Consider the following 21,955-nt stretch of genomic DNA (forward strand, 5'->3'; position numbering starts at 1 on the left):
AGCTTGCCCTGAGATTTCAGTGGGCAAACTCAGACTGACCTCTCGGTCACAGCTTTTTCTTTTGCACAGTCTCAAAAAAGCTCGGCCGTTAGACCGAGCCCCCAAAAATATGGTCAACTCATTGACGTTACTCTCCACGGAAGTCTTTAGTAAAAGGCGAAAGACTTGTGCGTTATGAAGAGAAACACGAGCAAGTACGGAAAAGTGCACGGGAGCGGCAGCCTAGGCACGTGAGCCGCGTCACTGTACTCCTGGTGAGCTCTACGGATCCCCGGGGCCACGCCTCTTCGGCCTGACATCGTCCTATTATCGAAGGCCTGGCCGGCCTCAGGCGCAGGACAGAGATTTGCTCCTCCCCCTTCACGACGGTCAGTCGGTGGCACCACCAGGGCCGTATTGCACGTTTGTGACGTCGCCTCTTCTTTTTCTTCAAGCTGAAGCTGCAAGGAACAACACCGCCTGAGGCAAGGCTCGGTGCTCCTCAGCTGCTGAGCCACTGCGTTACTTTATTATTTTTTTACAAGAGAAAGAAAGCGAAGCGTGCACCATTCCCGGCGGCACTGCAGTACCGGGGCGATGCTTGGAGTGAACGGAGCTAGCTCCTTTTTCAACTCCCGCTGCCAAAAATCGGCTTAATATGTTGTCCTCATATAGAGGACATATCAGATATTAAACTGATAAGAACAGATACTACACTTGATCTTAGCCAAAAGGCCGAGAAGCGATAACTCCAAAGTGTTGCTTGACCGCAGCACCTTCCTGGCACGGCGTGCACTTGTGTCGGTTCCCTTTGTCCCAAACGCCTAGATGGCCGGCTCCCTTTGCAGCTCCGCCCTCTGACACGCACCTGTAGCAGGCTCACCTGAGGAAATGGTTGAAGTGGAAATGAAATAACAAAAGGGAAAGGAAAGAACTGAAGAACAAGACACAGACAGCAACATCAGCTTGCCCTGAGATTTCAGTGGGCAAACTCAGACTGACCTCTCGGTCACAGCTTTTTCTTTTGCACAGTCTCAAAAAAGCTCGGCCGTTAGACCGAGCCCCCAAAAATATGGTCAACTCATTGACGTTACTCTCCACGGAAGTCTTTAGTAAAAGGCGAAAGACTTGTGCGTTATGAAGAGAAACACGAGCAAGTACGGAAAAGTGCACGGGAGCGGCAGCCTAGGCACGTGAGCCGCGTCACTGTACTCCTGGTGAGCTCTACGGATCCCCGGGGCCACGCCTCTTCGGCCTGACATCGTCCTATTATCGAAGGCCTGGCCGGCCTCAGGCGCAGGACAGAGATTTGCTCCTCCCCCTTCACGACGGTCAGTCGGTGGCACCACCAGGGCCGTATTGCACGTTTGTGACGTCGCCTCTTCTTTTTCTTCAAGCTGAAGCTGCAAGGAACAACACCGCCTGAGGCAAGGCTCGGTGCTCCTCAGTTGCTGAGCCACTGCGTTACTTTATTATTTTTTTACAAGAGAAAGAAAGCGAAGCGTGCACCATTCCCGGCGGCACTGCAGTACCGGGGCGATGCTTGGAGTGAACGGAGCTAGCTCCTTTTTCAACTCCCGCTGCCAAAAATCGGCTTAATATGTTGTCCTCATATAGAGGACATATCAGATATTAAACTGATAAGAACAGATACTACACTTGATCTTAGCCAAAAGGCCGAGAAGCGATAACTCCAAAGTGTTGCTTGACCGCAGCACCTTCCTGGCACGGCGTGCACTTGTGTCGGTTCCCTTTGTCCCAAACGCCTAGATGGCCGGCTCCCTTTGCAGCTCCGCCCTCTGACACGCACCTGTAGCAGGCTCACCTGAGGAAATGGTTGAAGTGGAAATGAAATAACAAAAGGGAAAGGAAAGAACTGAAGAACAAGACACAGACAGCAACATCAGCTTGCCCTGAGATTTCAGTGGGCAAACTCAGACTGACCTCTCGGTCACAGCTTTTTCTTTTGCACAGTCTCAAAAAAGCTCGGCCGTTAGACCGAGCCCCCAAAAATATGGTCAACTCATTGACGTTACTCTCCACGGAAGTCTTTAGTAAAAGGCGAAAGACTTGTGCGTTATGAAGAGAAACACGAGCAAGTACGGAAAAGTGCACGGGAGCGGCAGCCTAGGCACGTGAGCCGCGTCACTGTACTCCTGGTGAGCTCTACGGATCCCCGGGGCCACGCCTCTTCGGCCTGACATCGTCCTATTATCGAAGGCCTGGCCGGCCTCAGGCGCAGGACAGAGATTTGCTCCTCCCCCTTCACGACGGTCAGTCGGTGGCACCACCAGGGCCGTATTGCACGTTTGCGACGTCGCCTCTTCTTTTTCTTCAAGCTGAAGCTGCAAGGAACAACACCGCCTGAGGCAAGGCTCGGTGCTCCTCAGCTGCTGAGCCACTGCGTTACTTTATTATTTTTTTACAAGAGAAAGAAAGCGAAGCGTGCACCATTCCCGGCGGCACTGCAGTACCGGGGCGATGCTTGGAGTGAACGGAGCTAGCTCCTTTTTCAACTCCTGCTGCCAAAAATCGGCTTAATATGTTGTCCTCATATAGAGGACATATCAGATATTAAACTGATAAGAACAGATACTACACTTGATCTTAGCCAAAAGGCCGAGAAGCGATAACTCCAAAGTGTTGCTCGACCGCAGCACCTTCCTGGCACGGCGTGCACTTGTGTGGGTTGCCTTTGTCCCAAACGCCTAGATGGCCGGCTCCCTTTGCACCTCCGCCCTCTGACACGCACCTGTAGCAGGCTCACCTGAGGAAATGGTTGAAGTGGAAATGAAATAACAAAAAGGAAAGGAAAGAACTGAAGAACAAGACACAGACAGCAACATCGCAACATCAGCTTGCCCTGAGATTTCAGTGGGCAAACTCAGACTGACCTCTTGGTCACAGCTTTTTCTTTTGTACAGTCTCAAAAAAGCTCGGCCGTTAGACCGAGCCCCCAGAAATATGGTCAACTCATTGACGTTACTCTCCACGGAAGTCTTTAGTAAAAGGCGAAAGACTTGTGCGTTATGAAGAGAAACACGAGCAAGTATGGAAAAGAGCACGGGAGCGGCAGCCTAGGCACGTGAGCCGCGTCACTGTACTCCTGGTGAGCTCTACGGATCCCCGGGGCCACGCCTCTTCGGCCTGACATCGTCCTATTATCGTAGGCCTGGCCGGCCTCAGGCGCAGGACAGATATTTGCTCCTCCCCCTTCACGACGGCCAGTCGGTGGCACCACCAGGGCCGTATTACACGTTTGTGACGTCGCCTCTTCTTTTTCTTCAAGCTGAAGCTGCAAGGAACAACACCGCCTGAGGCAAGGCTCGGCGCTCCTCAGCTGCTGAGCCACTGCGTTATTGTATTATTTTTTTACAAGAGAAAGAAAGCGAAGCGTGCACCATTCCCGGCGGCACTGCAGTACCGGGGCGATGCTTGGAGTGAACGGAGCTAGCTCCTTTTTCAACTCCCGCTGCCAAAAATCGGCTTAATATGTTGTCCTCATATAGAGGACATATCAGATATTAAACTGATAAGAACAGATTTTTCTTTCGAAAAGATTTATTGATACTGGATCATTGGATCATCACAACCTAAGCTTCCAATATTAACATTACAATTTTACAACTTACATATCACTATTACATGCAACAATTTAATAAATTAGTGACCTTAAAACCTGTTTTTCAAACAATTGTAAATGGTAAAAAGGATAAAATCAACATTTCCTTGTGTAAAAGGCTTATGTTCCAGTGTGAGTGACTGCGTTCAATGTCCATGTTCAGTAAAAAGGAGTGCATTAAATAAAATGTGTCCAATTCCCTCGTTGTACAGAAGCGGGGTGAGTCCCTACCAAGGATGACTCATTCCGCCGCCCCAAACAGTAGCTCTCTCGGGTTCCTGTCCCAGTGCTCAGAGGGGATCCCCCCCTGCTGCTCCTTCCCACCGGCCTCGCCCGGAGAGCCAGGCCGTTGCTGCTTTGACCTTTCTGTGTGTTGCTCCGGCTCCTTCGTCCGAATGGGCACAGAGGCGATGCTTCTTTGAGGCTGTATCCTAGGCCTACCGCCTGCAGCACCGGCCAGTTGGACCATTGCTGCGGCCATCTGGAGTACAGCCACGGGGGAATCTGCTTGTGCTTTCTTACCAGCAAGTTCCTGGAGGTCCACATAGCGTCTTTGCTGGCGGTCAGGGCGAGCCACTGTTTGGCAAAGTATTTTCCTTTCAGGCTCGCCCTCTGTCTCACCCCATACAGCACTAGCTGTGCTGTTAGGACCTCCCTTGCTGGTAAGTACGGGAATTGCAAGGAGCCGGCCATTGCCCACTGGTCTACGGCAGCGCTGCACTCCCAGAACAGGTGCCTCACCGACTCAGGTGCGCTACAACCTTGTCGGGGGCAGTTGGAGATCGCCGACATTCCTCGGGAGTGCATAACGACCTGACCGGGAGGATCTCATGAGCCATCATCGATGACAGGTCCCGGAGTCTGTTTGGGAGGGCGGAACAGTCCACATTGCGCCAAACTATGGAGGGCTCACCAAATGTGAGCCGCCGCACTGGACACACTGGTTTCCGCTCCTGCACAAACGAGGTCAGACAGCGGTGGTTAGATAAAATATGTAACACTCTGGGCTCTAACTGTCGATTTCCATTTCTAAACTTTATTGTTAAAATGAGTGTCATGAGTGTAGTTTTAAAAAAAAAACAAGGCAACAGGTATGAAGTTTTAAAAGACTAAAACTGTCATTTAACACATTAAAAAAAAACGTAAGAGGAATCGTTATCCAATTTCATGTGAATTGAGCTCCTCCTTCACTTCTATGGGTGAGAAGTGCAGGGGTCGAGCTCGATTCCCCACTCGGACTCTGGGCGTTGGCCTCTGCTGTAAGGTACAGTTAAGTTTTGTGTCCCTAGGGGTTGATTGCAGAGCTAATGTTAAAAAGGAGACCTCATTTGGGGAATTGGGGGGGAAAACTCTGGTTTCCTCCACAAAAGAATTGTCTGAGGATATCCCAGCTTTTCCCCTCTTCTCTGAAACAATTGGCGAATCAGAGGACAATTCTGATGCAGGCCTCTTGGTTTGCTGGGCCCCGGGGAGGGAGGCATCATCGCTATCATCCTGTGGTTGGACTTCTCCACATTCTGAACTAGCTCCGCCCTCTGCCTGCATCACATCATCTTCCTCGGAACTCTCCATTGGTGTGAGTGTTGCAGGCCCCTCCCCTGCTCCCGCCTCACCTGATCCCTCTCCTCCAATCACAGGATTTGGCGGGAGATTTGAATTTTCCTGCCCAGCTTCTTCAATTAGCTCAATTACCGGTTCCTCTCGTCCGTTTTGTTTGTCCTTTTCTGCGTCCTTTCCCTTCGCAGCTTTCAGTTTGTTGGCAAAAGATTTTGGGCAATCTCTGAAGAGGTGGTTTGTCTCCCCACAAAGATTGCACTTTCTGCCATTGGTGCACTCCTCAAAGGTGTGCCCAATTTCTCTGCATTTCCCACATACTACCTGCTTACACGCTTCTGCAAGATGCCCATGCTCGCCACACTTGCGGCAAAGCTTGGGCTGACCCTGATAGTGAATATAGCCCCTGTTGTTACCCAGAACTATCACTGATGGCAGATGTTTCAGGCCTTGAAAGCCCTGGGGGTCTTGCCATTGTTGGATGGGGACCCTCCAGGCACAGTTCCAAATGCCATCTTCATCTCTCACTTTGATAGCCTGGCTTTTAACAGTGCAATATCTCCCCAACCATAAACAAATGTCATCTGCATTGACAGTTTCATTGAACATTCTGACAATAACCGTTTTCAAGGTATTGTCAGTCAGTTTCTCAACTTCAAATGCATCAAACTGGGGTTTCACATTTTCAAAGCGTGTCCAAAACTCTTTTAGTAGCATGGCAGTACGGAAACTAAGGTCAAAGCCTTTGTTAAAGGGTAGGGTCAAAATGCAATTTAACTGCTCCGGGGTAAAACCCAAGGCTTTCTGGACAAGTCTCCTGGAGAAGTCTAACCTCGACATCTCCAGGAGCCTTCCATCCACAACCTTAAGGTTGAATCGGACACTGTGGTGCCTCCGCATGCCGGCATGGCTAGCCGACATGGTGGAGGCACCACCTGTGAAAAGGCTCAAAAGAACTAAAACCTTTAAAAAGCAATAAAAGCCCTAAAACCGTAATACTAAAACAAATAGACAATAAAATATACAATAAGTGAAGGAACAACACTTACCTTACATCACGACAATGATTTCCTGGCTGTGAAGATCTAGCAACTACACTCAGTTGAAGCACTTCACATAAGGAAAAAAAAGAGAATAGTCTCCCCAAAGAAAGAAGGAACCAATGCCACAACAGGCAAGGATTCCCACTAACAGCAGGAGGCGATCGCAGTCTTAGCCAAAAGGCCGAGAAGCGATAACTCCAAAGTGTTGCTCGACCGCAGCACCTTCCTGGCACGGCGTGCACTTGTGTGGGTTGCCTTTGTCCCAAACGCCTAGATGGCCGGCTCCCTTTGCACCTCCGCCCTCTGACACGCACCTGTAGCAGGCTCACCTGAGGAAATGGTTGAAGTGGAAATGAAATAACAAAAAGGAAAGGAAAGAACTGAAGAACAAGACACAGACAGCAACATCGCAACATCAGCTTGCCCTGAGATTTCAGTGGGCAAACTCAGACTGACCTCTTGGTCACAGCTTTTTCTTTTGTACAGTCTCAAAAAAGCTCGGCCGTTAGACCGAGCCCCCAAAAATATGGTCAACTCATTGACGTTACTCTCCACGGAAGTCTTTAGTAAAAGGCGAAAGACTTGTGCGTTATGAAGAGAAACACGAGCAAGTATGGAAAAGAGCACGGGAGCGGCAGCCTAGGCACGTGAGCCGCGTCACTGTACTCCTGGTGAGCTCTACGGATCCCCGGGGCCACGCCTCTTCGGCCTGACATCGTCCTATTATCGAAGGCCTGGCCGGCCTCAGGCGCAGGACAGAGATTTGCTCCTCCCCCTTCACGACGGCCAGTCGGTGGCACCACCAGGGCCGTATTACACGTTTGTGACGTCGCCTCTTCTTTTTCTTCAAGCTGAAGCTGCAAGGAACAACACCGCCTGAGGCAAGGCTCGGCGCTCCTCAGCTGCTGAGCCACTGCGTTATTGTATTATTTTTTTACAAGAGAAAGAAAGCGAAGCGTGCACCATTCCCGGCGGCACTGCAGTACCGGGGCGATGCTTGGATTGAACGGAGCTAGCTCCTTTTTCAACTCCCGCTGCCAAAAATCGGCTTAATATGTTGTCCTCATATAGAGGACATATCAGATATTAAACTGATAAGAACAGATACTACACTTGATCTTAGCCAAAAGGCCGAGAAGCGATAACTCCAAAGTGTTGCTTGACCGCAGCACCTTCCTGGCACGGCGTGCACTTGTGTCGGTTCCCTTTGTCCCAAACGCCTAGATGGCCGGCTCCCTTTGCAGCTACGCCCTCTGACACGCACCTGTAGCAGGCTCACCTGAGGAAATGGTTGAAGTGGAAATGAAATAACAAAAGGGAAAGGAAAGAACTGAAGAACAAGACACAGACAGCAACATCAGCTTGCCCTGAGATTTCAGTGGGCAAACTCAGACTGACCTCTCGGTCACAGCTTTTTCTTTTGCACAGTCTCAAAAAAGCTCGGCCGTTAGACCGAGCCCCCAAAAATATGGTCAACTCATTGACGTTACTCTCCACGGAAGTCTTTAGTAAAAGGCGAAAGACTTGTGCGTTATGAAGAGAAACACGAGCAAGTACGGAAAAGTGCACGGGAGCGGCAGCCTAGGCACGTGAGCCGCGTCACTGTACTCCTGGTGAGCTCTACGGATCCCCGGGGCCACGCCTCTTCGGCCTGACATCGTCCTATTATCGAAGGCCTGGCCGGCCTCAGGCGCAGGACAGAGATTTGCTCCTCCCCCTTCACGACGGTCAGTCGGTGGCACCACCAGGGCCGTATTGCACGTTTGCGACGTCGCCTCTTCTTTTTCTTCAAGCTGAAGCTGCAAGGAACAACACCGCCTGAGGCAAGGCTCGGTGCTCCTCAGCTGCTGAGCCACTGCGTTACTTTATTATTTTTTTACAAGAGAAAGAAAGCGAAGCGTGCACCATTCCCGGCGGCACTGCAGTACCGGGGCGATGCTTGGAGTGAACGGAGCTAGCTCCTTTTTCAACTCCCGCTGCCAAAAATCGGCTTAATATGTTGTCCTCATATAGAGGACATATCAGATATTAAACTGATAAGAACAGATACTACACTTGATCTTAGCCAAAAGGCCGAGAAGCGATAACTCCAAAGTGTTGCTCGACCGCAGCACCTTCCTGGCACGGCGTGCACTTGTGTGGGTTGCCTTTGTCCCAAACGCCTAGATGGCCGGCTCCCTTTGCACCTCCGCCCTCTGACACGCACCTGTAGCAGGCTCACCTGAGGAAATGGTTGAAGTGGAAATGAAATAACAAAAAGGAAAGGAAAGAACTGAAGAACAAGACACAGACAGCAACATCGCAACATCAGCTTGCCCTGAGATTTCAGTGGGCAAACTCAGACTGACCTCTTGGTCACAGCTTTTTCTTTTGTACAGTCTCAAAAAAGCTCGGCCGTTAGACCGAGCCCCCAAAAATATGGTCAACTCATTGACGTTACTCTCCACGGAAGTCTTTAGTAAAAGGCGAAAGACTTGTGCGTTATGAAGAGAAACACGAGCAAGTATGGAAAAGAGCACGGGAGCGGCAGCCTAGGCACGTGAGCCGCGTCACTGTACTCCTGGTGAGCTCTACGGATCCCCGGGGCCACGCCTCTTCGGCCTGACATCGTCCTATTATCGAAGGCCTGGCCGGCCTCAGGCGCAGGACAGAGATTTGCTCCTCCCCCTTCACGACGGCCAGTCGGTGGCACCACCAGGGCCGTATTACACGTTTGTGACGTCGCCTCTTCTTTTTCTTCAAGCTGAAGCTGCAAGGAACAACACCGCCTGAGGCAAGGCTCGGCGCTCCTCAGCTGCTGAGCCACTGCGTTATTGTATTATTTTTTTACAAGAGAAAGAAAGCGAAGCGTGCACCATTCCCGGCGGCACTGCAGTACCGGGGCGATGCTTGGAGTGAACGGAGCTAGCTCCTTTTTCAACTCCCGCTGCCAAAAATCGGCTTAATATGTTGTCCTCATATAGAGGACATATCAGATATTAAACTGATAAGAACAGATACTTCTTCTTCTTCTTCTCTCAGTTTATTGGCGGATCGCAAGCAACTTTCAGGTGCATACCGCCACCTACTGTACAAGAGTGTGTGAAATTATTTCATTTAGCCCGGTTTAAATTCTGTTTATCAGCCTAGTGTTTTTTAGGAAATTAATTAGTGCCTTTCTGGTGATTTCAACCCCCTCTCCCTCTGTTCCCAGTATCCCCTTCAAATTCCACTCACGTCCTGCCTCTCTCACTTTTTCCTGTAGCCGCTCTCTTTCTATTTTATACCTGTTACAGTGCATTAGGATATGTTCACCATTTTCTTTTATTCCACAGTTCTCACATTTATCACTATCCCTTTTTCCCATTACATGCAAGGTGCCATTTAGTCCTGTGTGGTCCAGTCTGAGTCTTGTTATAACTGTTTCCTCCCTTCTGTTCCTTTCAGTATAATTCTTTGTTATTATAGAAGAACAGATACTACACTTGATCTTAGCCAAAAGGCCGAGAAGCGATAACTCCAAAGTGTTGCTTGACCGCAGCACCTTCCTGGCACGGCGTGCACTTGTGTCGGTTCCCTTTGTCCCAAACGCCTAGATGGCCGGCTCCCTTTGCAGCTCCGCCCTCTGACACGCACCTGTAGCAGGCTCACCTGAGGAAATGGTTGAAGTGGAAATGAAATAACAAAAGGGAAAGGAAAGAACTGAAGAACAAGACACAGACAGCAACATCGCAACATCAGCTTGCCCTGAGATTTCAGTGGGCAAACTCAGACTGACCTCTTGGTCACAGCTTTTTCTTTTGTACAGTCTCAAAAAAGCTCGGCCGTTAGACCGAGCCCCCAAAAATATGGTCAACTCATTGACGTTACTCTCCACGGAAGTCTTTAGTAAAAGGCGAAAGACTTGTGCGTTATGAAGAGAAACACGAGCAAGTATGGAAAAGAGCACGGGAGCGGCAGCCTAGGCACGTGAGCCGCGTCACTGTACTCCTGGTGAGCTCTACGGATCCCCGGGGCCACGCCTCTTCGGCCTGACATCGTCCTATTATCGAAGGCCTGGCCGGCCTCAGGCGCAGGACAGAGATTTGCTCCTCCCCCTTCACGACGGCCAGTCGGTGGCACCACCAGGGCCGTATTACACGTTTGTGACGTCGCCTCTTCTTTTTCTTCAAGCTGAAGCTGCAAGGAACAACACCGCCTGAGGCAAGGCTCGGCGCTCCTCAGCTGCTGAGCCACTGCGTTATTGTATTATTTTTTTACAAGAGAAAGAAAGCGAAGCGTGCACCATTCCCGGCGGCACTGCAGTACCGGGGCGATGCTTGGAGTGAACGGAGCTAGCTCCTTTTTCAACTCCCGCTGCCAAAAATCGGCTTAATATGTTGTCCTCATATAGAGGACATATCAGATATTAAACTGATAAGAACAGATACTACACTTGATCTTAGCCAAAAGGCCGAGAAGCGATAACTCCAAAGTGTTGCTCGACCGCAGCACCTTCCTGGCACGGCGTGCACTTGTGTGGGTTGCCTTTGTCCCAAACGCCTAGATGGCCGGCTCCCTTTGCACCTCCGCCCTCTGACACGCACCTGTAGCAGGCTCACCTGAGGAAATGGTTGAAGTGGAAATGAAATAACAAAAAGGAAAGGAAAGAACTGAAGAACAAGACACAGACAGCAACATCGCAACATCAGCTTGCCCTGAGATTTCAGTGGGCAAACTCAGACTGACCTCTTGGTCACAGCTTTTTCTTTTGTACAGTCTCAAAAAAGCTCGGCCGTTAGACCGAGCCCCCAAAAATATGGTCAACTCATTGACGTTACTCTCCACGGAAGTCTTTAGTAGAAGGCGAAAGACTTGTGCGTTATGAAGAGAAACACGAGCAAGTACGGAAAAGTGCACGGGAGCGGCAGCCTAGGCACGTGAGCCGCGTCACTGTACTCCTGGTGAGCTCTACGGATCCCCGGGGCCACGCCTCTTCGGCCTGACATCGTCCTATTATCGAAGGCCTGGCCGGCCTCAGGCGCAGGACAGAGATTTGCTCCTCCCCCTTCACGACGGTCAGTCGGTGGCACCACCAGGGCCGTATTGCACGTTTGCGACGTCGCCTCTTCTTTTTCTTCAAGCTGAAGCTGCAAGGAACAACACCGCCTGAGGCAAGGCTCGGTGCTCCTCAGCTGCTGAGCCACTGCGTTACTTTATTATTTTTTTACAAGAGAAAGAAAGCGAAGCGTGCACCATTCCCGGCGGCACTGCAGTACCGGGGCGATGCTTGGAGTGAACGGAGCTAGCTCCTTTTTCAACTCCCGCTGCCAAAAATCGGCTTAATATGTTGTCCTCATATAGAGGACATATCAGATATTAAACTGATAAGAACAGATACTACACTTGATCTTAGCCAAAAGGCCGAGAAGCGATAACTCCAAAGTGTTGCTTGACCGCAGCACCTTCCTGGCACGGCGTGCACTTGTGTCGGTTCCCTTTGTCCCAAACGCCTAGATGGCCGGCTCCCTTTGCAGCTCCGCCCTCTGACACGCACCTGTAGCAGGCTCACCTGAGGAAATGGTTGAAGTGGAAATGAAATAACAAAAGGGAAAGGAAAGAACTGAAGAACAAGACACAGACAGCAACATCAGCTTGCCCTGAGATTTCAGTGGGCAAACTCAGACTGACCTCTCGGTCACAGCTTTTTCTTTTGCACAGTCTCAAAAAAGCTCGGCCGTTAGACCGAGCCCCCAAAAATATGGTCAACTCATTGACGTTACTCTCCACGGAAGTCTTTAGTAAAAGGCGAAAGACTTGTGCGTTATGAAGAGAAACACGAGCAAGTACGGAAAAGTGCACGGGAGCGGCAGCCTAGGCACGTGAGCCGCGTCACTGTACTCCTGGTGAGCTCTACGGATCCCCGGGGCCACGCCTCTTCGGCCTGACATCGTCCTATTATCGAAGGCCTGGCCGGCCTCAGGCGCAGGACAGAGATTTGCTCCTCCCCCTTCACGACGGTCAGTCGGTGGCACCACCAGGGCCGTATTGCACGTTTGTGACGTCGCCTCTTCTTTTTCTTCAAGCTGAAGCTGCAAGGAACAACACCGCCTGAGGCAAGGCTCGGTGCTCCTCAGTTGCTGAGCCACTGCGTTACTTTATTATTTTTTTACAAGAGAAAGAAAGCGAAGCGTGCACCATTCCCGGCGGCACTGCAGTACCGGGGCGATGCTTGGAGTGAACGGAGCTAGCTCCTTTTTCAACTCCCGCTGCCAAAAATCGGCTTAATATGTTGTCCTCATATAGAGGACATATCAGATATTAAACTGATAAGAACAGATACTACACTTGATCTTAGCCAAAAGGCCGAGAAGCGATAACTCCAAAGTGTTGCTTGACCGCAGCACCTTCCTGGCACGGCGTGCACTTGTGTCGGTTCCCTTTGTCCCAAACGCCGAGATGGCCGGCTCCCTTTGCAGCTCCGCCCTCTGACACGCACCTGTAGCAGGCTCACCTGAGGAAATGGTTGAAGTGGAAATGAAATAACAAAAGGGAAAGGAAAGAACTGAAGAACAAGACACAGACAGCAACATCAGCTTGCCCTGAGATTTCAGTGGGCAAACTCAGACTGACCTCTCGGTCACAGCTTTTTCTTTTGCACAGTCTCAAAAAAGCTCGGCCGTTAGACCGAGCCCCCAAAAATATGGTCAACTCATTGACGTTACTCTCCACGGAAGTCTTTAGTAAAAGGCGAAAGACTTGTGCGTTATGAAGAGAAACACGAGCAAGTACGGAAAAGTGCACGGGAGCGGCAGCCTAGGCACGTGAGCCGCGTCACTGTACTCCTGGTGAGCTCTACGGATCCCCGGGGCCACGCCTCTTCGGCCTGACATCGTCCTATTATCGAAGGCCTGGCCGGCCTCAGGCGCAGGACAGAGATTTGCTCCTCCCCCTTCACGACGGTCAGTCGGTGGCACCACCAGGGCCGTATTGCACGTTTGCGACGTCGCCTCTTCTTTTTCTTCAAGCTGAAGCTGCAAGGAACAACACCGCCTGAGGCAAGGCTCGGTGCTCCTCAGCTGCTGAGCCACTGCGTTACTTTATTATTTTTTTACAAGAGAAAGAAAGCGAAGCGTGCACCATTCCCGGCGGCACTGCAGTACCGGGGCGATGCTTGGAGTGAACGGAGCTAGCTCCTTTTTCAACTCCCGCTGCCAAAAATCGGCTTAATATGTTGTCCTCATATAGAGGACATATCAGATATTAAACTGATAAGAACAGATACTACACTTGATCTTAGCCAAAAGGCCGAGAAGCGATAACTCCAAAGTGTTGCTTGACCGCAGCACCTTCCTGGCACGGCGTGCACTTGTGTCGGTTCCCTTTGTCCCAAACGCCTAGATGGCCGGCTCCCTTTGCAGCTCCGCCCTCTGACACGCACCTGTAGCAGGCTCACCTGAGGAAATGGTTGAAGTGGAAATGAAATAACAAAAGGGAAAGGAAAGAACTGAAGAACAAGACACAGACAGCAACATCAGCTTGCCCTGAGATTTCAGTGGGCAAACTCAGACTGACCTCTCGGTCACAGCTTTTTCTTTTGCACAGTCTCAAAAAAGCTCGGCCGTTAGACCGAGCCCCCAAAAATATGGTCAACTCATTGACGTTACTCTCCACGGAAGTCTTTAGTAAAAGGCGAAAGACTTGTGCGTTATGAAGAGAAACACGAGCAAGTACGGAAAAGTGCACGGGAGCGGCAGCCTAGGCACGTGAGCCGCGTCACTGTACTCCTGGTGAGCTCTACGGATCCCCGGGGCCACGCCTCTTCGGCCTGACATCGTCCTATTATCGAAGGCCTGGCCGGCCTCAGGCGCAGGACAGAGATTTGCTCCTCCCCCTTCACGACGGTCAGTCGGTGGCACCACCAGGGCCGTATTGCACGTTTGCGACGTCGCCTCTTCTTTTTCTTCAAGCTGAAGCTGCAAGGAACAACACCGCCTGAGGCAAGGCTCGGTGCTCCTCAGCTGCTGAGCCACTGCGTTACTTTATTATTTTTTTACAAGAGAAAGAAAGCGAAGCGTGCACCATTCCCGGCGGCACTGCAGTACCGGGGCGATGCTTGGAGTGAACGGAGCTAGCTCCTTTTTCAACTCCCGCTGCCAAAAATCGGCTTAATATGTTGTCCTCATATAGAGGACATATCAGATATTAAACTGATAAGAACAGATACTACACTTGATCTTAGCCAAAAGGCCGAGAAGCGATAACTCCAAAGTGTTGCTTGACCGCAGCACCTTCCTGGCACGGCGTGCACTTGTGTCGGTTCCCTTTGTCCCAAACGCCTAGATGGCCGGCTCCCTTTGCAGCTCCGCCCTCTGACACGCACCTGTAGCAGGCTCACCTGAGGAAATGGTTGAAGTGGAAATGAAATAACAAAAGGGAAAGGAAAGAACTGAAGAACAAGACACAGACAGCAACATCAGCTTGCCCTGAGATTTCAGTGGGCAAACTCAGACTGACCTCTCGGTCACAGCTTTTTCTTTTGCACAGTCTCAAAAAAGCTCGGCCGTTAGACCGAGCCCCCAAAAATATGGTCAACTCATTGACGTTACTCTCCACGGAAGTCTTTAGTAAAAGGCGAAAGACTTGTGCGTTATGAAGAGAAACACGAGCAAGTACGGAAAAGTGCACGGGAGCGGCAGCCTAGGCACGTGAGCCGCGTCACTGTACTCCTGGTGAACTCTACGGATCCCCGGGGCCACGCCTCTTCGGCCTGACATCGTCCTATTATCGAAGGCCTGGCCGGCCTCAGGCGCAGGACAGAGATTTGCTCCTCCCCCTTCACGACGGTCAGTCGGTGGCACCACCAGGGCCGTATTGCACGTTTGCGACGTCGCCTCTTCTTTTTCTTCAAGCTGAAGCTGCAAGGAACAACACCGCCTGAGGCAAGGCTCGGTGCTCCTCAGCTGCTGAACCACTGCGTTACTTTATTATTTTTTTACAAGAGAAAGAAAGCGAAGCGTGCACCATTCCCGGCGGCACTGCAGTACCGGGGCGATGCTTGGAGTGAACGGAGCTAGCTCCTTTTTCAACTCCCGCTGCCAAAAATCGGCTTAATATGTTGTCCTCATATAGAGGACATATCAGATATTAAACTGATAAGAACAGATACTACACTTGATCTTAGCCAAAAGGCCGAGAAGCGATAACTCCAAAGTGTTGCTTGACCGCAGCACCTTCCTGGCACGGCGTGCACTTGTGTCGGTTCCCTTTGTCCCAAACGCCTAGATGGCCGGCTCCCTTTGCAGCTCCGCCCTCTGACACGCACCTGTAGCAGGCTCACCTGAGGAAATGGTTGAAGTGGAAATGAAACAACAAAAGGGAAAGGAAAGAACTGAAGAACAAGACACAGACAGCAACATCAGCTTGCCCTGAGATTTCAGTGGGCAAACTCAGACTGAACTCTCGGTCACAGCTTTTTCTTTTGCACAGTCTCAAAAAAGCTCGGCCGTTAGACCGAGCCCCCAAAAATATGGTCAACTCATTGACGTTACTCTCCACGGAAGTCTTTAGTAAAAGGCGAAAGACTTGTGCGTTATGAAGAGAAACACGAGCAAGTACGGAAAAGTGCACGGGAGCGGCAGCCTAGGCACGTGAGCCGCGTCACTGTACTCCTGGTGAGCTCTACGGATCCCCGGGGCCACGCCTCTTCGGCCTGACATCGTCCTATTATCGAAGGCCTGGCCGGCCTCAGGCGCAGGACAGAGATTTGCTCCTCCCCCTTCGCGACGGTCAGTCGGTGGCACCACCAGGGCCGTATTGCACGTTTGCGACGTCGCCTCTTCTTTTTCTTCAAGCTGAAGCTGCAAGGAACAACACCGCCTGAGGCAAGGCTCGGTGCTCCTCAGCTGCTGAGCCACTGCGTTACTTTATTATTTTTTTACAAGAGAAAGAAAGCGAAGCGTGCACCATTCCCGGCGGCACTGCAGTACCGGGGCGATGCTTGGAGTGAACGGAGCTAGCTCCTTTTTCAACTCCCGCTGCCAAAAATCGGCTTAATATGTTGTCCTCATATAGAGGACATATCAGATATTAAACTGATAAGAACAGATACTACACTTGATCTTAGCCAAAAGGCCGAGAAGCGATAACTCCAAAGTGTTGCTTGACCGCAGCACCTTCCTGGCACGGCGTGCACTTGTGTCGGTTCCCTTTGTCCCAAACGCCTAGATGGCCGGCTCCCTTTGCAGCTCCGCCCTCTGACACGCACCTGTAGCAGGCTCACCTGAGGAAATGGTTGAAGTGGAAATGAAACAACAAAAGGGAAAGGAAAGAACTGAAGAACAAGACACAGACAGCAACATCAGCTTGCCCTGAGATTTCAGTGGGCAAACTCAGACTGACCTCTCGGTCACAGCTTTTTCTTTTGCACAGTCTCAAAAAAGCTCGGCCGTTAGACCGAGCCCCCAAAAATATGGTCAACTCATTGACGTTACTCTCCACGGAAGTCTTTAGTAAAAGGCGAAAGACTTGTGCGTTATGAAGAGAAACACGAGCAAGTACGGAAAAGTGCACGGGAGCGGCAGCCTAGGCACGTGAGCCGCGTCACTGTACTCCTGGTGAACTCTACGGATCCCCGGGGCCACGCCTCTTCGGCCTGACATCGTCCTATTATCGAAGGCCTGGCCGGCCTCAGGCGCAGGACAGAGATTTGCTCCTCCCCCTTCACGACGGTCAGTCGGTGGCACCACCAGGGCCGTATTGCACGTTTGCGACGTCGCCTCTTCTTTTTCTTCAAGCTGAAGCTGCAAGGAACAACACCGCCTGAGGCAAGGCTCGGTGCTCCTCAGCTGCTGAGCCACTGCGTTACTTTATTATTTTTTTACAAGAGAAAGAAAGCGAAGCGTGCACCATTCCCGGCGGCACTGCAGTACCGGGGCGATGCTTGGAGTGAACGGAGCTAGCTCCTTTTTCAACTCCCGCTGCCAAAAATCGGCTTAATATGTTGTCCTCATATAGAGGACATATCAGATATTAAACTGATAAGAACAGATACTACACTTGATCTTAGCCAAAAGGCCGAGAAGCGATAACTCCAAAGTGTTGCTTGACCGCAGCACCTTCCTGGCACGGCGTGCACTTGTGTCGGTTCCCTTTGTCCCAAACGCCTAGATGGCCGGCTCCCTTTGCAGCTCCGCCCTCTGACACGCACCTGTAGCAGGCTCACCTGAGGAAATGGTTGAAGTGGAAATGAAATAACAAAAGGGAAAGGAAAGAACTGAAGAACAAGACACAGACAGCAACATCAGCATGCCCTGAGATTTCAGTGGGCAAACTCAGACTGACCTCTCGGTCACATCTTTTTCTTTTGCACAGTCTCAAAAAAGCTCGGCCGTTAGACCGAGCCCCCAAAAATATGGTCAACTCATTGACGTTACTCTCCACGGAAGTCTTTAGTAAAAGGCGAAAGACTTGTGCGTTATGAAGAGAAACACGAGCAAGTACGGAAAAGTGCACGGGAGCGGCAGCCTAGGCACGTGAGCCGCGTCACTGTACTCCTGGTGAGCTCTACGGATCCCCGGGGCCACGCCTCTTCGGCCTGACATCGTCCTATTATCGAAGGCCTGGCCGGCCTCAGGCGCAGGACAGAGATTTGCTCCTCCCCCTTCACGACGGTCAGTCGGTGGCACCACCAGGGCCGTATTGCACGTTTGCGACGTCGCCTCTTCTTTTTCTTCAAGCTGAAGCTGCAAGGAACAACACCGCCTGAGGCAAGGCTCGGCGCTCCTCAGCTGCTGAGCCACTGCGTTATTGTATTATTTTTTTACAAGAGAAAGAAAGCGAAGCGTGCACCATTCCCGGCGGCACTGCAGTACCGGGGCGATGCTTGGAGTGAACGGAGCTAGCTCCTTTTTCAACTCCCGCTGCCAAAAATCGGCTTAATATGTTGTCCTCATATAGAGGACATATCAGATATTAAACTGATAAGAACAGATACTACACTTGATCTTAGCCAAAAGGCCGAGAAGCGATAACTCCAAAGTGTTGCTTGACCGCAGCACCTTCCTGGCACGGCGTGCACTTGTGTCGGTTCCCTTTGTCCCAAACGCCTAGATGGCCGGCTCCCTTTGCAGCTCCGCCCTCTGACACGCACCTGTAGCAGGCTCACCTGAGGAAATGGTTGAAGTGGAAATGAAATAACAAAAGGGAAAGGAAAGAACTGAAGAACAAGACACAGACAGCAACATCAGCTTGCCCTGAGATTTCAGTGGGCAAACTCAGACTGACCTCTCGGTCACAGCCTTTTCTTTTGCACAGTCTCAAAAAAGCTCGGCCGTTAGACCGAGCCCCCAAAAATATGGTCAACTCATTGACGTTACTCTCCACGGAAGTCTTTAGTAAAAGGCGAAAGACTTGTGCGTTATGAAGAGAAACACGAGCAAGTACGGAAAAGTGCACGGGAGCGGCAGCCTAGGCACGTGAGCCGCGTCACTGTACTCCTGGTGAGCTCTACGGATCCCCGGGGCCACGCCTCTTCGGCCTGACATCGTCCTATTATCGAAGGCCTGGCCGGCCTCAGGCGCAGGACAGAGATTTGCTCCTCCCCCTTCACGACGGTCAGTCGGTGGCACCACCAGGGCCGTATTGCACGTTTGCGACGTCGCCTCTTCTTTTTCTTCAAGCTGAAGCTGCAAGGAACAACACCGCCTGAGGCAAGGCTCGGTGCTCCTCAGCTGCTGAGCCACTGCGTTACTTTATTATTTTTTTACAAGAGAAAGAAAGCGAAGCGTGCACCATTCCCGGCGGCACTGCAGTACCGGGGCGATGCTTGGAGTGAACGGAGCTAGCTCCTTTTTCAACTCCCGCTGCCAAAAATCGGCTTAATATGTTGTCCTCATATAGAGGACATATCAGATATTAAACTGATAAGAACAGATACTACACTTGATCTTAGCCAAAAGGCCGAGAAGCGATAACTCCAAAGTGTTGCTTGACCGCAGCACCTTCCTGGCACGGCGTGCACTTGTGTCGGTTCCCTTTGTCCCAAACGCCTAGATCAGGGGTAGGCAATTCCGGTCCTCGAGGGCCGGTGTCCTGCATGTCTTAGATGTTACCCTGCTTCAGCACACCGTGATAAAAGTACCTGTGTCATTAACAGAATGGTGCAGCCCTGGATGACAAGCTGATGACGATGATTAATTAGAATCAGGTGTGTTAAAGCAGGGAAACATCTAAAACATGCAGGACACCGGCCCTCGAGGACCGGAATTGCCTACCCCTGGCCTAGATGGCCGGCTCCCTTTGCAGCTCCGCCCTCTGACACGCACCTGTAGCAGGCTCACCTGAGGAAATGGTTGAAGTGGAAATGAAATAACAAAAGGGAAAGGAAAGAACTGAAGAACAAGACACAGACAGCAACATCAGCTTGCCCTGAGATTTCAGTGGGCAAACTCAGACTGACCTCTCAGTCACAGCTTTTTCTTTTGCACAGTCTCAAAAAAGCTCGGCCGTTAGACCGAGCCCCCAAAAATATGGTCAACTCATTGACGTTACTCTCCACGGAAGTCTTTAGTAAAAGGCGAAAGACTTGTGCGTTATGAAGAGAAACACGAGCAAGTACGGAAAAGTGCACGGGAGCGGCAGCCTAGGCACGTGAGCCGCGTCACTGTACTCCTGGTGAGCTCTACGGATCCCCGGGGCCACGCCTCTTCGGCCTGACATCGTCCTATTATCGAAGGCCTGGCCGGCCTCAGGCGCAGGACAGAGATTTGCTCCTCCCCCTTCACGACGGTCAGTCGGTGGCACCACCAGGGCCGTATTGCACGTTTGTGACGTCGCCTCTTCTTTTTCTTCAAGCTGAAGCTGCAAGGAACAACACCGCCTGAGGCAAGGCTCGGTGCTCCTCAGTTGCTGAGCCACTGCGTTACTTTATTATTTTTTTACAAGAGAAAGAAAGCGAAGCGTGCACCATTCCCGGCGGCACTGCAGTACCGGGGCGATGCTTGGAGTGAACGGAGCTAGCTCCTTTTTCAACTCCCGCTGCCAAAAATCGGCTTAATATGTTGTCCTCATATAGAGGACATATCAGATATTAAACTGATAAGAACAGATACTACACTTGATCTTAGCCAAAAGGCCGAGAAGCGATAACTCCAAAGTGTTGCTTGACCGCAGCACCTTCCTGGCACGGCGTGCACTTGTGTCGGTTCCCTTTGTCCCAAACGCCTAGATGGCCGGCTCCCTTTGCAGCTCCGCCCTCTGACACGCACCTGTAGCAGGCTCACCTGAGGAAATGGTTGAAGTGGAAATGAAATAACAAAAGGGAAAGGAAAGAACTGAAGAACAAGACACAGACAGCAACATCAGCTTGCCCTGAGATTTCAGTGGGCAAACTCAGACTGACCTCTCGGTCACAGCTTTTTCTTTTGCACAGTCTCAAAAAAGCTCGGCCGTTAGACCGAGCCCCCAAAAATATGGTCAACTCATTGACGTTACTCTCCACGGAAGTCTTTAGTAAAAGGCGAAAGACTTGTGCGTTATGAAGAGAAACACGAGCAAGTACGGAAAAGTGCACGGGAGCGGCAGCCTAGGCACGTGAGCCGCATCACTGTACTCCTGGTGAGCTCTACGGATCCCCGGGGCCACGCCTCTTCGGCCTGACATCGTCCTATTATCGAAGGCCTGGCCGGCCTCAGGCGCAGGACAGAGATTTGCTCCTCCCCCTTCACGACGGTCAGTCGGTGGCACCACCAGGGCCGTATTGCACGTTTGCGACGTCGCCTCTTCTTTTTCTTCAAGCTGAAGCTGCAAGGAACAACACCGCCTGAGGCAAGGCTCGGTGCTCCTCAGCTGCTGAGCCACTGCGTTACTTTATTATTTTTTTACAAGAGAAAGAAAGCGAAGCGTGCACCATTCCCGGCGGCACTGCAGTACCGGGGCGATGCTTGGAGTGAACGGAGCTAGCTCCTTTTTCAACTCCTGCTGCCAAAAATCGGCTTAATATGTTGTCCTCATATAGAGGACATATCAGATATTAAACTGATAAGAACAGATACTACACTTGATCTTAGCCAAAAGGCCGAGAAGCGATAACTCCAAAGTGTTGCTCGACCGCAGCACCTTCCTGGCACGGCGTGCACTTGTGTGGGTTGCCTTTGTCCCAAACGCCTAGATGGCCGGCTCCCTTTGCACCTCCGCCCTCTGACACGCACCTGTAGCAGGCTCACCTGAGGAAATGGTTGAAGTGGAAATGAAATAACAAAAAGGAAAGGAAAGAACTGAAGAACAAGACACAGACAGCAACATCGCAACATCAGCTTGCCCTGAGATTTCAGTGGGCAAACTCAGACTGACCTCTTGGTCACAGCTTTTTCTTTTGTACAGTCTCAAAAAAGCTCGGCCGTTAGACCGAGCCCCCAGAAATATGGTCAACTCATTGACGTTACTCTCCACGGAAGTCTTTAGTAAAAGGCGAAAGACTTGTGCGTTATGAAGAGAAACACGAGCAAGTATGGAAAAGAGCACGGGAGCGGCAGCCTAGGCACGTGAGCCGCGTCACTGTACTCCTGGTGAGCTCTACGGATCCCCGGGGCCACGCCTCTTCGGCCTGACATCGTCCTATTATCGTAGGCCTGGCCGGCCTCAGGCGCAGGACAGATATTTGCTCCTCCCCCTTCACGACGGCCAGTCGGTGGCACCACCAGGGCCGTATTACACGTTTGTGACGTCGCCTCTTCTTTTTCTTCAAGCTGAAGCTGCAAGGAACAACACCGCCTGAGGCAAGGCTCGGCGCTCCTCAGCT

The 21,955-nt window shown here is 51.2% G+C and overlaps 38 non-coding genes and 2 pseudogenes across 38 annotated transcripts; all 40 read right to left on the reverse strand.

Annotated features, from left to right (window-relative positions):
* Window positions 1-78: 78 nt before the first annotated feature.
* Window positions 79-194, reverse strand: LOC133437346 (U5 spliceosomal RNA). Its single transcript, XR_009780793.1, has one exon. It is a non-coding gene; the product is annotated as a U5 spliceosomal RNA (small nuclear RNA).
* Window positions 195-535: 341 nt separating this feature from the next.
* On the reverse strand, window positions 536-726 carry LOC133437403 (U2 spliceosomal RNA). Its single transcript, XR_009780847.1, has one exon. It is a non-coding gene; the product is annotated as a U2 spliceosomal RNA (small nuclear RNA).
* Window positions 727-1,020: 294 nt separating this feature from the next.
* Window positions 1,021-1,136, reverse strand: LOC133437347 (U5 spliceosomal RNA). Its single transcript, XR_009780794.1, has one exon. It is a non-coding gene; the product is annotated as a U5 spliceosomal RNA (small nuclear RNA).
* A 341-nt stretch (window positions 1,137-1,477) lies between these two features.
* LOC133437415 (U2 spliceosomal RNA) lies at window positions 1,478-1,668 on the reverse strand. The gene has a single exon (XR_009780858.1). It is a non-coding gene; the product is annotated as a U2 spliceosomal RNA (small nuclear RNA).
* Window positions 1,669-1,962: 294 nt separating this feature from the next.
* Window positions 1,963-2,078, reverse strand: LOC133437348 (U5 spliceosomal RNA). The gene has a single exon (XR_009780795.1). It is a non-coding gene; the product is annotated as a U5 spliceosomal RNA (small nuclear RNA).
* A 341-nt stretch (window positions 2,079-2,419) lies between these two features.
* LOC133437479 (U2 spliceosomal RNA) lies at window positions 2,420-2,610 on the reverse strand. The gene has a single exon (XR_009780921.1). It is a non-coding gene; the product is annotated as a U2 spliceosomal RNA (small nuclear RNA).
* A 302-nt stretch (window positions 2,611-2,912) lies between these two features.
* Window positions 2,913-3,028, reverse strand: LOC133437460 (U5 spliceosomal RNA). The gene has a single exon (XR_009780902.1). It is a non-coding gene; the product is annotated as a U5 spliceosomal RNA (small nuclear RNA).
* Window positions 3,029-3,369: 341 nt separating this feature from the next.
* On the reverse strand, window positions 3,370-3,548 carry LOC133437305 (U2 spliceosomal RNA; annotated as a pseudogene).
* A 3,145-nt stretch (window positions 3,549-6,693) lies between these two features.
* LOC133437349 (U5 spliceosomal RNA) lies at window positions 6,694-6,809 on the reverse strand. The gene has a single exon (XR_009780796.1). It is a non-coding gene; the product is annotated as a U5 spliceosomal RNA (small nuclear RNA).
* A 341-nt stretch (window positions 6,810-7,150) lies between these two features.
* On the reverse strand, window positions 7,151-7,341 carry LOC133437302 (U2 spliceosomal RNA). Its single transcript, XR_009780763.1, has one exon. It is a non-coding gene; the product is annotated as a U2 spliceosomal RNA (small nuclear RNA).
* A 294-nt stretch (window positions 7,342-7,635) lies between these two features.
* Window positions 7,636-7,751, reverse strand: LOC133437353 (U5 spliceosomal RNA). Its single transcript, XR_009780798.1, has one exon. It is a non-coding gene; the product is annotated as a U5 spliceosomal RNA (small nuclear RNA).
* Window positions 7,752-8,092: 341 nt separating this feature from the next.
* On the reverse strand, window positions 8,093-8,283 carry LOC133437426 (U2 spliceosomal RNA). The gene has a single exon (XR_009780869.1). It is a non-coding gene; the product is annotated as a U2 spliceosomal RNA (small nuclear RNA).
* A 302-nt stretch (window positions 8,284-8,585) lies between these two features.
* LOC133437354 (U5 spliceosomal RNA) lies at window positions 8,586-8,701 on the reverse strand. The gene has a single exon (XR_009780799.1). It is a non-coding gene; the product is annotated as a U5 spliceosomal RNA (small nuclear RNA).
* A 341-nt stretch (window positions 8,702-9,042) lies between these two features.
* On the reverse strand, window positions 9,043-9,242 carry LOC133437316 (U2 spliceosomal RNA). Its single transcript, XR_009780768.1, has one exon. It is a non-coding gene; the product is annotated as a U2 spliceosomal RNA (small nuclear RNA).
* A 353-nt stretch (window positions 9,243-9,595) lies between these two features.
* Window positions 9,596-9,692, reverse strand: LOC133437320 (U2 spliceosomal RNA; annotated as a pseudogene).
* A 302-nt stretch (window positions 9,693-9,994) lies between these two features.
* LOC133437355 (U5 spliceosomal RNA) lies at window positions 9,995-10,110 on the reverse strand. Its single transcript, XR_009780800.1, has one exon. It is a non-coding gene; the product is annotated as a U5 spliceosomal RNA (small nuclear RNA).
* A 341-nt stretch (window positions 10,111-10,451) lies between these two features.
* LOC133437437 (U2 spliceosomal RNA) lies at window positions 10,452-10,642 on the reverse strand. Its single transcript, XR_009780880.1, has one exon. It is a non-coding gene; the product is annotated as a U2 spliceosomal RNA (small nuclear RNA).
* Window positions 10,643-10,944: 302 nt separating this feature from the next.
* LOC133437468 (U5 spliceosomal RNA) lies at window positions 10,945-11,060 on the reverse strand. Its single transcript, XR_009780910.1, has one exon. It is a non-coding gene; the product is annotated as a U5 spliceosomal RNA (small nuclear RNA).
* A 341-nt stretch (window positions 11,061-11,401) lies between these two features.
* On the reverse strand, window positions 11,402-11,592 carry LOC133437449 (U2 spliceosomal RNA). Its single transcript, XR_009780892.1, has one exon. It is a non-coding gene; the product is annotated as a U2 spliceosomal RNA (small nuclear RNA).
* A 294-nt stretch (window positions 11,593-11,886) lies between these two features.
* LOC133437356 (U5 spliceosomal RNA) lies at window positions 11,887-12,002 on the reverse strand. Its single transcript, XR_009780801.1, has one exon. It is a non-coding gene; the product is annotated as a U5 spliceosomal RNA (small nuclear RNA).
* A 341-nt stretch (window positions 12,003-12,343) lies between these two features.
* On the reverse strand, window positions 12,344-12,534 carry LOC133437461 (U2 spliceosomal RNA). Its single transcript, XR_009780903.1, has one exon. It is a non-coding gene; the product is annotated as a U2 spliceosomal RNA (small nuclear RNA).
* Window positions 12,535-12,828: 294 nt separating this feature from the next.
* LOC133437357 (U5 spliceosomal RNA) lies at window positions 12,829-12,944 on the reverse strand. Its single transcript, XR_009780802.1, has one exon. It is a non-coding gene; the product is annotated as a U5 spliceosomal RNA (small nuclear RNA).
* A 341-nt stretch (window positions 12,945-13,285) lies between these two features.
* On the reverse strand, window positions 13,286-13,476 carry LOC133437469 (U2 spliceosomal RNA). The gene has a single exon (XR_009780911.1). It is a non-coding gene; the product is annotated as a U2 spliceosomal RNA (small nuclear RNA).
* Window positions 13,477-13,770: 294 nt separating this feature from the next.
* LOC133437359 (U5 spliceosomal RNA) lies at window positions 13,771-13,886 on the reverse strand. Its single transcript, XR_009780804.1, has one exon. It is a non-coding gene; the product is annotated as a U5 spliceosomal RNA (small nuclear RNA).
* A 341-nt stretch (window positions 13,887-14,227) lies between these two features.
* On the reverse strand, window positions 14,228-14,418 carry LOC133437470 (U2 spliceosomal RNA). The gene has a single exon (XR_009780912.1). It is a non-coding gene; the product is annotated as a U2 spliceosomal RNA (small nuclear RNA).
* Window positions 14,419-14,712: 294 nt separating this feature from the next.
* On the reverse strand, window positions 14,713-14,828 carry LOC133437360 (U5 spliceosomal RNA). Its single transcript, XR_009780805.1, has one exon. It is a non-coding gene; the product is annotated as a U5 spliceosomal RNA (small nuclear RNA).
* A 341-nt stretch (window positions 14,829-15,169) lies between these two features.
* LOC133437471 (U2 spliceosomal RNA) lies at window positions 15,170-15,360 on the reverse strand. The gene has a single exon (XR_009780913.1). It is a non-coding gene; the product is annotated as a U2 spliceosomal RNA (small nuclear RNA).
* A 294-nt stretch (window positions 15,361-15,654) lies between these two features.
* Window positions 15,655-15,770, reverse strand: LOC133437361 (U5 spliceosomal RNA). Its single transcript, XR_009780806.1, has one exon. It is a non-coding gene; the product is annotated as a U5 spliceosomal RNA (small nuclear RNA).
* Window positions 15,771-16,111: 341 nt separating this feature from the next.
* Window positions 16,112-16,302, reverse strand: LOC133437472 (U2 spliceosomal RNA). The gene has a single exon (XR_009780914.1). It is a non-coding gene; the product is annotated as a U2 spliceosomal RNA (small nuclear RNA).
* A 294-nt stretch (window positions 16,303-16,596) lies between these two features.
* Window positions 16,597-16,712, reverse strand: LOC133437362 (U5 spliceosomal RNA). Its single transcript, XR_009780807.1, has one exon. It is a non-coding gene; the product is annotated as a U5 spliceosomal RNA (small nuclear RNA).
* A 341-nt stretch (window positions 16,713-17,053) lies between these two features.
* On the reverse strand, window positions 17,054-17,244 carry LOC133437473 (U2 spliceosomal RNA). Its single transcript, XR_009780915.1, has one exon. It is a non-coding gene; the product is annotated as a U2 spliceosomal RNA (small nuclear RNA).
* A 294-nt stretch (window positions 17,245-17,538) lies between these two features.
* On the reverse strand, window positions 17,539-17,654 carry LOC133437363 (U5 spliceosomal RNA). The gene has a single exon (XR_009780808.1). It is a non-coding gene; the product is annotated as a U5 spliceosomal RNA (small nuclear RNA).
* Window positions 17,655-17,995: 341 nt separating this feature from the next.
* LOC133437474 (U2 spliceosomal RNA) lies at window positions 17,996-18,186 on the reverse strand. Its single transcript, XR_009780916.1, has one exon. It is a non-coding gene; the product is annotated as a U2 spliceosomal RNA (small nuclear RNA).
* Window positions 18,187-18,480: 294 nt separating this feature from the next.
* Window positions 18,481-18,596, reverse strand: LOC133437364 (U5 spliceosomal RNA). Its single transcript, XR_009780809.1, has one exon. It is a non-coding gene; the product is annotated as a U5 spliceosomal RNA (small nuclear RNA).
* A 341-nt stretch (window positions 18,597-18,937) lies between these two features.
* On the reverse strand, window positions 18,938-19,128 carry LOC133437475 (U2 spliceosomal RNA). Its single transcript, XR_009780917.1, has one exon. It is a non-coding gene; the product is annotated as a U2 spliceosomal RNA (small nuclear RNA).
* Window positions 19,129-19,654: 526 nt separating this feature from the next.
* Window positions 19,655-19,770, reverse strand: LOC133437365 (U5 spliceosomal RNA). The gene has a single exon (XR_009780810.1). It is a non-coding gene; the product is annotated as a U5 spliceosomal RNA (small nuclear RNA).
* Window positions 19,771-20,111: 341 nt separating this feature from the next.
* Window positions 20,112-20,302, reverse strand: LOC133437476 (U2 spliceosomal RNA). The gene has a single exon (XR_009780918.1). It is a non-coding gene; the product is annotated as a U2 spliceosomal RNA (small nuclear RNA).
* A 294-nt stretch (window positions 20,303-20,596) lies between these two features.
* On the reverse strand, window positions 20,597-20,712 carry LOC133437366 (U5 spliceosomal RNA). Its single transcript, XR_009780811.1, has one exon. It is a non-coding gene; the product is annotated as a U5 spliceosomal RNA (small nuclear RNA).
* Window positions 20,713-21,053: 341 nt separating this feature from the next.
* Window positions 21,054-21,244, reverse strand: LOC133437491 (U2 spliceosomal RNA). The gene has a single exon (XR_009780932.1). It is a non-coding gene; the product is annotated as a U2 spliceosomal RNA (small nuclear RNA).
* A 302-nt stretch (window positions 21,245-21,546) lies between these two features.
* On the reverse strand, window positions 21,547-21,662 carry LOC133437462 (U5 spliceosomal RNA). Its single transcript, XR_009780904.1, has one exon. It is a non-coding gene; the product is annotated as a U5 spliceosomal RNA (small nuclear RNA).
* Window positions 21,663-21,955: the final 293 nt, after the last annotated feature.

The sequence above is a fragment of the Cololabis saira genome, unplaced genomic scaffold, assembly GCF_033807715.1.
Source record: "Cololabis saira isolate AMF1-May2022 unplaced genomic scaffold, fColSai1.1 scf082, whole genome shotgun sequence".
NCBI lineage: Eukaryota > Metazoa > Chordata > Actinopteri > Beloniformes > Belonidae > Cololabis > Cololabis saira.